Source organism: Melanerpes formicivorus, unplaced genomic scaffold, assembly GCF_026170545.1.
Source record: "Melanerpes formicivorus ecotype bairdi unplaced genomic scaffold, bMelFor1.0.p_v2 SCAF_61, whole genome shotgun sequence".
Lineage (NCBI taxonomy): Eukaryota > Metazoa > Chordata > Aves > Piciformes > Picidae > Melanerpes > Melanerpes formicivorus.
The window spans coordinates 4,025,256-4,035,125 of record NW_027142413.1 but is presented as its reverse complement, the minus strand read 5'-3'; the positions used below and the strand labels follow the sequence as shown (position 1 = coordinate 4,035,125).

At 56.1% G+C, this 9,870-nt stretch overlaps 1 long non-coding RNA gene across 2 annotated transcripts; it reads right to left on the bottom strand.

Annotated features, from left to right (window-relative positions):
• Positions 1-927: 927 nt before the first annotated feature.
• On the bottom strand, positions 928-7,051 carry LOC137453081 (uncharacterized). 2 transcript variants are annotated; one of them, XR_010990245.1, is made up of 3 exons: positions 4,206-7,051; positions 1,636-1,744; positions 928-1,006 (listed from the first exon to the last, which is right to left on the bottom strand). It is a non-coding gene; the product is annotated as an uncharacterized lncRNA (long non-coding RNA). The 2 variants fall into 2 exon arrangements; XR_010990244.1 differs by lacking the exon at positions 4,206-7,051 and adding an exon at positions 2,757-2,823.
• Positions 7,052-9,870: the final 2,819 nt, after the last annotated feature.

Genomic DNA, 9,870 nt, shown 5'->3' with positions numbered 1-9,870 from the left:
CCAAAAGCAGCCTCCCCAGCCCTGCTTACAGGGACCTGGGGCTGCTGCTGGGGACAGAAGGGGACAGAACGGCACAGAAGGCTCCATAACTCGTCACACAGGCCCCGAGTGCGGGGCTGTTAAGCTGACAGGGTGCCAAGGGAACAGGCTGCCATGAAGGCAGAGACCCAGGCCCTGAACTACAGGGGGGTCACCTTGCCGCAAGACGACTTAAGCGGCTTCGCTGCGTCCATCCAATCAAAGGAGGGGCAAGCCGAGCTCCCACCCCACTCGAGGCCTCCAAGGAGACTGCCGTGGAACCGCCCAGAGCCCCTCTTTCCCTCCTGGGAAGCCTAAGCTAAGCTACAGCCTTTTCTAAGGGACCTAAAGGACAAGCAGACTCAGGCACACAGAGGCAAGAGGGGCCACACACACAGCCCTTCCCAAGAGAGGGAGCAAGCTCTGGGCAGCCACTGGTGGGGCAGGCATCCTTAACCCCGAGCAGGAGAGCAGAGGGTCAGACCTGGCCCCCCCGGGGATGCATGCAGGTAGAGGGGCCTCAGGATGCCAATCCTTGTGACATGCCCCAAGTACAGGGCGTCACGCTGGCCAGGCCGCCAGCAGCCGAGAAACTGTTTAAAGGGCCCTCCCCTGCTTACAGGGGGGGCTGGGGTCCAGGCAGCTACACTTCCCCCCATACGGGCCGAGACGCCGGCTCGGACCCTCCTTACAGGGTTGCCAGTCTCCGTGCAGCCAAGGAGCTAGGTGGCAAAACGCCTACAACAGCAAAAGCAAAGACCGAGCCCTGCTTACAGGGAGGTCGCCCAGCACAAAGCCAACCAGGGCACCCTAACGGTGCTGGCAAAGATCTTGTGTTACCACAGCCAAATTGAGAGGGAGGTCTCATTGCCCAGGGCGCCTTGCCCATGTCCAGCTGTGCAGCCCGGTGCTCCTCCTCTTCTCAGCTCCTTTCGCCCCCCCACACCTTGCCTCGCCGCTGCATAGTGGGGCTCTGTGCCAGCTGCCTCTGAGGAAGGAGGACAGAGTTAGGCCTCAGCAGTGCCAATTCCTCCCCGCCCAAGGGGAAAAGGTATCACTGCTCCTCAATCACTACAGGGTTTTTCTGTTTAAAATGTCCTTTCTCTCCTTGCATTATCATAGCTTCTATTTTCAACATTTTCATTCTCTGCCCTACAGATTTCCTTCTCAATTCCAGGCATAATTTCCCTTCCTCCCGTCCAAAATGGCCTCTGTTTCCCTCCCAAACATCCCCTTTCCTCCTTCCACCTTTCCTCAGCTCTTCCCTCCCATGCCTTTCCTCCCCCTCACTCTCCCTCCTAAATAAGCTGTGATTTTCCCTCTCAAATCCTCGTTTTTGTCTCCCATAGGTTAACTTTCCTGTTCATTTCTGTATCTTGTCTCACAGATATTTGCCTTAAGTCTTCCCTCCAAGCTGCTTCCTGTGTCCCCTCTTCTTTGCTCAGGTTTTCTCAGGACAATTTTCACCTTCTCCCTGTGGGTTGCCTCAGGTTCCCTCCATGCCCGCTCTGCCCCCAGCACATTGCCTCAGCTTTTCCCTCCGAAAGCTTTGGCTTTTATCCTGTATAAACTGCCTCCATGTTTTCCCTCCAGGATGTCACCTCTGCTCTTGCTTACCTCAGGGCTTTCTCTCTTTGCATTTTCTGCCCCACAGATCCTCTCAGTCTCTTTGCCCAAACGTCACTTCTCTGTCCCCGAGTCTGCTCCCTGCAGAGCCTCGTTCTGCCTGAAGGAGCAAACAGCAGAGGCACACTCAGGAGGTGCTGAGCTACAGAGGGAAGTGCCTCAGGTTTTAACGAAACAGAAATTGTCCCCGAGCTGATTCCCCTGCCCCCGGCCGGTCTCACCCTGCGCCCTCACGAACCTGCCCAAGCGCCTGCGCTGCCTGCCCTGCCCTCCGGCATCCGCAGCTCTGCCCCAGGAGCGGATCCTCCCAGACCCCAACCCCAGCGCAGCTGCAGGCTGCGGCCCGGCCCGGCCCTGTCCCGGCCGCTTCCCGTTCCCGCCCCGGCAGCTGCTGAGGCGCGCGGCGCGCGCCGGCCCCTCTGGCGGGAAGGGCGCACAGGTGAGGCCGGGACCCTCCGGGCGCTCACAGTCCCCACAGCCAGGCGCCTCCCCTTGCCTCAGGCGGCGGCCGCGCGGGAACAGCGCGCGCTGGTGCCTGTGGCGCGGGCAGGGCGGGAAAGCCGCCGCGCGGGAACCCTCAGGGCGCTCACAGCCCCCAACACCCCACAGCCCCCCCCCCGCCGCGGCGCCTTCTGTGGCGCTCACAGACACAGCCCCCCCCAGCCCGGCCACCCTTAATGTCCTTTTATTAAAACCAATACAAACACGTGTATGTTCCGGGCTGGAGATGACAGCACCTCAGACACTGCCTACACAAACTCCTCCCTTCAGCTGCTGCAGCTCTGCCCCAGCCCAGCCCCGTTCCCTCTCGCGCACCTCAGCGCTGCCTTCAGCGCTCCGCCACCCCCCGCGCTGCCCCAGCGCTGCCCCTGCGCTTCGGGAGCCGTCCTCGCACCCAGCCCGTCTACCGGCGCCTCGGCTCAGCCTTCCCCGCAGAGCCGGAACTCCCCCAGCCGCTGGAATGCCCTCCGGGCCGCCCTGGCAGCCCCCCCTCGTGTTCATTGCACTGAGGACATCTGCACCGACGGGCGGTTGAAGCTGCCCGGAGAGCGCCTCAGGCTCTAAGCTCCCGCAGGTCTCCCCGGGCCAGCCCTCCCTGTCCCCGCTCGCACCTGGGCTCCTGTCCCTCGCGGATCCGCCAAAGCCCCCCTGAGGCGCCTACCAGGTGTCCATCCGCCGGAGCGCTGCCACAGCTGCCCTCCGAGAGCGACTCCCAAGTTCAGCGGCGCCTCTGGCCGGGGCCGGTCCCGCCCGGGCCGGGCGCCTCTGGCCGCTCGAATTCTCGCGCTGAAGCCCTGGGAGGAGCCCAGGCCCCGCCCCCGGCCCCGCCCCTCAGGGCGCTCAGTCTCCTCCGCCGGCGCTGGCGCGCCCCCCAGAGAGCCTTCGGGCACCCCTGCTGCTCCCTCTATGAACTGTATCTCCATCTGTAGTGTTCTGAGCGGCCCAGGAGAGACCTCACAGTTACAGAAGGGAATTTAAAACGTCCCTCTCGGCCGCCCCAGGCCCCCCCTGCTCGAGCCCCCCCCGCTCCCTCTCCCGCACCTGCCCGGGCCCTGCCTCAGGGCGCTCCGCGGTGCTTGCCAGAGCTCAGCGCCGGAGCTCTGCCCCAGCGCCGCCTCCGCACTCCGCGGCCGCAGGCCGGGGTTGAGCTCTGGCGGCAGAGCCGAGCGCCTCTGCCCCTTGCAGGTCTCGCACCGAGCCCGGGCCGGAGGGGCAGCGGCCGGCGCCGAGCGCTGCGGTGCGGCAGAGCGCTGGGGCGGGGAGCCCCGGGGCGCACAGACCCCGGCCCCGGCCCCGCCGCGGTGCTCACAGCGGCCCCGGCTCCGAGCCGCCCCCCCAGCGCTCTTCCCCGTCCCTCAGAGCTCTCGCAGCCGCTCGGCACACCGCAGGGCCGCCCCTGCCTCCCCCGCCCGGCTGTGCCCCCGGCCCCCTGCCGCGCCTGGGGCTGTCCTGCCTTGGAGCTGTCCTGTCCCAGCAGCACCCTGGCCCCCTGCGGCCAAAGGCGGAGGCGGGGAGGCAATAACAATATTAATGATGTATTGATCCAAACGCCGCCGCGCAGGAGACACAGAGCTCCGCATCTCCGAGCAGGGCTCCCAGGGCTGACAGCCCCGAGACCACTTTGCAGTCAGCGCATTTAGCACTGGCAATCACCCATCTCTTCTGTCTGTTGCTCTCCTCACTTAAACCCTTTGATGGTCCCCCCTTCATCTGGTGTCTTCAGTGGAATTGCAGGATCTTAGATTTTGGGGTCTCCCAGCATCGGGGGGGGCTCACTCTGGTGTTCATTGTCGTGTCCCCCCCCCCCCCCCCATGTGAGGAAATGGCCTCAAGTTGTATCAGAGGATGTTTAGGTTGCCTGTTAAAGAAGCTTCTTCACTGAAAGCTTCTCAAAAGACTGGAATAGTTTCCCCAGGGAAGTGGTTGAATCCCCATCCCTGCAGATGCTTAAGAGACAAAGAGATTGGGATGAGACTTGGCAGTTTGTGAGCTGTTGGGACTGCGGAATCTGAAAGGCCTTTTCCAACCCAAACGATTCTATTATTCTATAAAACACTCACCTGCAGACAAGCTGATGAGCAACTTCCCTCTGATGAAAAGCTTCTGGAGACCGTGAGAAACGAACTCGCTGCTGAAAACTTATAACCAGTTTATTATAAAATAAAGGCAACACAGCACTGGGCGCAGAGCGAGCTTGCTAGAGCCGCACCCCCACAACACGAGGTGAGCTGATAGAGACGGCAAACAGACATATTCATATATTAAAGCGTACATATTCATATATTCCCCAGCACGCTCCCACCCCTCTCCATCAGGACAGACCAAACCTGCACTTTTGACCTGGCCAGTCTTTAGACCTGTTGGCACCTCCCCTTTCCCTCCCAATACCCCACACAATACAGACCATCAGCCCAACGATCCAGCCCCACGCTCCCCAGTAATCCCCCTTGCGAAAGCCAAATATTATAACCAGTTTCTCACAATCCCTCCCCTTCTTTCTACTACATTTGGCTTGAGCCATAATAACCTAACTTGGCAACAATTCTACAACAAGCAAAAGGATTCCCAATTTCAACTTCCTGGTAAAAGGGAATGGGATAACAACTGATGTTCCTTGCCTGAAAGTATTTCCTCTTTTACTTTAATAGGTGCCATACACAGTGAGTGGCTATGCTATATATACCAATACCTGGGTGACAACTTTCTCCCTCCGAGTGGTTAATCCTGGGAATTAGGAGTCCGGTTTGACTTGCAACTCCACTCACGTGGCCTATGGGGTTGCTGCCCACAGCCATGGTTCTAGATCTTCTTTGTGGCAATTACAGAGGTCTACCCGGCCTTGCCTCCTTCAATCCCACCAATGCTCTGCTCGGACCGTGTCTCCTTCCCTTGTCCAGGGAGGTTGTACCAATTTCGAACCCCGACCTCTTTCTAGTTTGTGATATTTTCAGGCAAGGACCATTACCACTCCTATTCTGATACTGGAACTCATCTTTATGTCCTCCATTTGGGGTACCTCAGTCCATTCAGTGGATGGATCCAGCAGTCCTTTCTGTATTGCAGTCCCTGTGGTCCCACTAGCCGAACACAGTTTTTGGTACTTTAACACAAAGAAGACAGATGAATCCTCTGTCCTAATCACTTCAAATTAGAACTACAACAGCATACATTTATAACCACACACACTCTCAGCACATCGTTGTAGTGCAGCAGAAAAATTTACCATCACTTTTCTAAATAGCCAGTTTACCATTACACTTTAGCCATCCCCAATGACATCAAGTCCCAGGATCTTTTATACACCGAATGAAATCCTTGGTATTTTCTTGCAATGCAGATTCGATGTCACACAATGTCAGATGTTTCAAAAGGTGGGTTTGTCTCGCTAGTTCCAGAGCCTTCAGACCAGAGGTGTTACAGGTGCAAGTCAGGCAGGTTCAGAGGCACATTCCTGAAGTGCTCCTTTTACTCAGGAAGCACGTGTCCACCCTTGTTCTGCAGTACGGACAGCTGGATCTGTTGTTAACAAAACCAAGAAAAGATCCTTCCCAGGGGGAAATTAGTGACTCTCCTTTCCAAGTTGTTATTAACACTTTACCCCCAGCTTCAGTCCCATATACATCAGGAATCCCAAAGGTGGGATCTGAGACCAGAACAAAACAAAAAGCCGCTTTCTGGGCCTCCTCTACTAGTAAAGGTCACTGATAAGCAAATTGGCCCTCACCTACTTACAGAATCTAATAACTTGGAACAATGCCCTACAGGATTTTTAATTCCAGTCCAGTCCTGGGTCAACACCCCATATAGATGTACAAAAAGATCAAATTATTTGTCCATGTCAGGCAAATTTAAAACAGAGCATCAATCAACATTCTTTTATTTATCCAATCACTCATCGTCTTCTGGACTCCATTAATATTACTATTGAGGGCTAATTTATCATATAAGACTTCTACCTTTTTTTCCCTCTCTATCCATAATCACCAGTACCCTTACAGCAGTTACCAACATTCTAGCTTTTGCCTTCTGTTTCTCTACATCCCTCCTTACAAACACCTTCCGAGCTTCACGTAGTAATTCCTCTAAACCTCTGTCGTGCCAATCCTCAGTCTTTTCCAATTTCTAATATCTGCCCATGGTTTTGCCACAAACTGCATCCTGAGAAGTATCACCCCAGCTGCAGAGCTGGGATCTATTCCAGAATAGAGCTGCAAACTTCTCTTTAATCCTAGCATCCACCCCATAGGAGGCTTCCTCTGATGCTCACTATAGGCTTTATCAAAATTTCTGGGCACAGCTTCAATTCCTTGTCCCATGTTCTGTCTCCCCTGAAGCTGTTGATGGTCCCACTGAGGATCTTGATTAGGCCACTTCTGATTTCTTGGTGGCCCCCCCACTCTGATTTTACCTCTCCCATATTCTCACACCAGCCTGTCTGCCTTTTCCTTGTCTTTGTCCTTAAATAGGGGAACAGGGGTAGGGCGTGAAGCCCTGATCCAAACAGCAGCATATTCAGCTTAATCCATTTTTTTCTTTGATTTTCCTTCTCTCAACTCATCATCCCAATACTATAATATGATCCCCAAGGCGCTCTCTGAGATGGGGATGGGAGGCAGTTCTGATGACTTGCTTTTGTCCCGTTCTCCCGATCACTAATCACTGCCCGGGGGTCAAAACCGAGCGGCGGCAGTTGAAGCGCCGGCTCCGAGCCGCTAGCCGGCTCCCTGCGAACGACCGACCCCCCTCGCTGTGCCGATCCCCTGCAAAGTCCAACCGCAAAGAAACCTCACCCGCCGCAGCCCAGGTCCCTGCCCTCCCTCCTGCGGAGGCCTGAAACCACGGAAAAAAACCTTCCCGAAGCAGGGCCCTCAAACCGAGGTCCCCCCCTAGAAACCGGGACGTCAGACCCGCGACCGCCACCGCGCCACGGGCCCTCACAGTTCAAGTCCCCTAAGGAACCGACCGCAGGATTCGAATAACTCCTGAACCCGGGTCCCCCACCGACGGAACCCCGGAAACCAGGACGTCAGACCCGCGACCGCCACCGCGATGTGGGCCCCCACGGCCCCGGCCCCTCCAGAAACCGGACCGCAGGATACCAAACCCCCGAGACCGGGCCCCTCACCACCGGGACGCCGGGACGCAGCGCCGGTTGCCCAGTCCCCATGGACGACCAGTCTCCACAGCCCCCAGACCGTAGAAACAACGCTGCCCCTTCACAGCCCGAAAGCAGGGCTGTGAAGACCACCTGACTACCATCCAGAATCCTGGAATCCCCACCCACAGTGAAATTCCGGGACCCCGTAGCCAGGACCCCTACCCAGGCAAAACTCACCGAATGGCCTGGATCCTATGCACCCTGATTGACACGAATTATCACTCCGTACAGCACACCCACCAATTCTTCAGAAAAAAAAAATGACTATCCACAATCCAAACAATCCTTGCCCTGGGGCTTGAAGAGACACAATCCTCCTTCCAACCCCAGTTGCCCCTTCTCCGTAGATCAACAAGTTATCTACACCTAACCCCCCCCTATTTTCTTCTGACCATCATCTGCCCCTCTTCCAGAACTACCCTTATGTCCAACTGAACTCTCTCTCCCTAGTAAAGTTACGTCTTGCACTTGGTACTAAGATATACCCTAGCCCAATTGTAGCTTCAATCTGCAATTTAACATCCTTAGCTACAGGGACTTTAAACCTTTCCCCTTTTGCCCCTAAAACTCGCTCTCCACACCCCCTCTAGGAACCCTGGTAACACGAGTACCCCTAACCCTCCTTCTCCGACCTGAGCCTGGCCACCTCCTGGGCCTGCTCCTTTACCAGTCCCTGGTGGGCACGGCTCAGCCATTGCAGCTCTCCCTGCAACAGCTCCTGCTCCGCCCGCCGCACTACCGCAGGTGCTGGTGCAAACGCTGACTCGCAGCTCCGGCTGCTCTACGTGCAGCCCCTACCCTAATGGCCCCGGCTCCAGGCCCGCCCGGAGCCGATCCAACTAAGCTTAAAAAAAAACCCCTTAAGATCTCTCTTCTCCTTGGGCACTCATTTCAAATGCCCAACCTTCCCACAATCTACTTTTCTCTCTAGGCCCTTCCTCCATTACCCTTTTTGCCTTATCCTGCGTACTGTGCCTCCAACCCGCAACCCCAGAGGACTGTCCAGGGGTACATCCCTGGGTGCCCTTGTTACTCCCATGTTTCCTGGGGCTGCTCTGGGATTCGGATGAGCTCAGGAAATCATTTGGTTTGCACTTCATGGCTCCTGTGTTCAGCTGTAGAATGACCTCCTTGCAACATGGAATACAGGCTTCTGAAACTGGAGCGTCTGTCCCACTGAGACTTCCACGACCTGGCACTCTTAGGCAGGCACCAACAGGGTGGCATCAGCCTGGCACTGGAGCTGGGTGTTCTGAGCAGCTGAGGAACCCTGGGGAAGACCTGCAGAGAAATGTTAGTTCCTCTGTAGGGGAGCACCAGACTTAGAGACAGACTTCTGTAATCTGGGCACCAGCTGCCACTCTCAGCAGTGCCCAACTGCAAAGCAAGGGCCTGCACCTTCATCCCGATCCAGGTGGAGGGAGAACTGACAGGAACACAGCTTCTCTGCTGCAGTTGTAGCATCCCCACAGCCTCACTATCAGCCTGTGCTACAGGAACACAGCCCCTGTCAGAATCTCCCAGGGTCAGGGGACAAACAAAAGCGTTCCACAAAGGAACAAATCGAAGTCTCTTTGCCACCCCCATTATTCCTATCAGAGGCTTTCTACTCATTTAACTGCTCTGTTAGAGACTATACTGACAGAAACTTCAGCTCCTAGGGAAAAGCTTGCACCGAGCAATTTCCTTTTCAGCCTTTCCTTTCTGACCAACAGAGATAAAACCCTACCTGGAGCCCACACAAGCCAAGCAGAAGGAGATCCCCTGCTAGGCTACAGGGCGAGGCTGCACGCTGGCATCCATGCTCATGGATTTGCTGTGGCAGCCATGGCCCTTGTGCTGATCCTGCTGCTGCTGCACATATTCCTTGCTTGGTCAATGAAGTGGAAAGCAAGGAGTCAATGTGTAAACAGTCTGAAATGCAAAGAAGAGAACTCAGTTACTCACATTGTAAAGCTGTGAGTAGGTTTGCACACACTACTACATAAGCATTTTGTTTTCCTTTAGTACTCACTTAACTCACAGAGCTGGGAGCTGATGCCGTTCAGAACCACACAGTCAGCATCTGATGGAAATGGGAGCACCGAGAAGAGAGTTTGGGACACTGGGAGGACACAGGGGCCGCACTGAGGAGGAGAACTAAAGGTTAATGGGAACACTGCGACACTCGGGAAGGCATTAGGAGCACTAAGAAGGGAATTGGGAGTTACTGGGAGGAACACAAAGAACACAGGTGCCACACTAAGAGAACACTTACTGTTACTGGGAGCAGAGGCCTCCTGGCGCGCCCCGCCGCAGAATCCAAACGGTCCCAGCACCACGAACCTGCCTCCAGCTCTAGGGGCCCACCACCACCCACAAACAGAGCCAAAACAGAGTGCAAGAGTTTCTACAGGAAAACCCCGAAGTGCAGCAGAAGCATACACTTACCGCAGACAGGGCAGAGGAACCACGAATCCCACCAGCCAGGACGACACAGCGGCCGCCGTTTTAAAGCCACCTGCGCACACGTGCGGGCAGAGCCTCACTGCGACGTGTGCGCCGTATCCGTAGCAGCGCTCAAGACG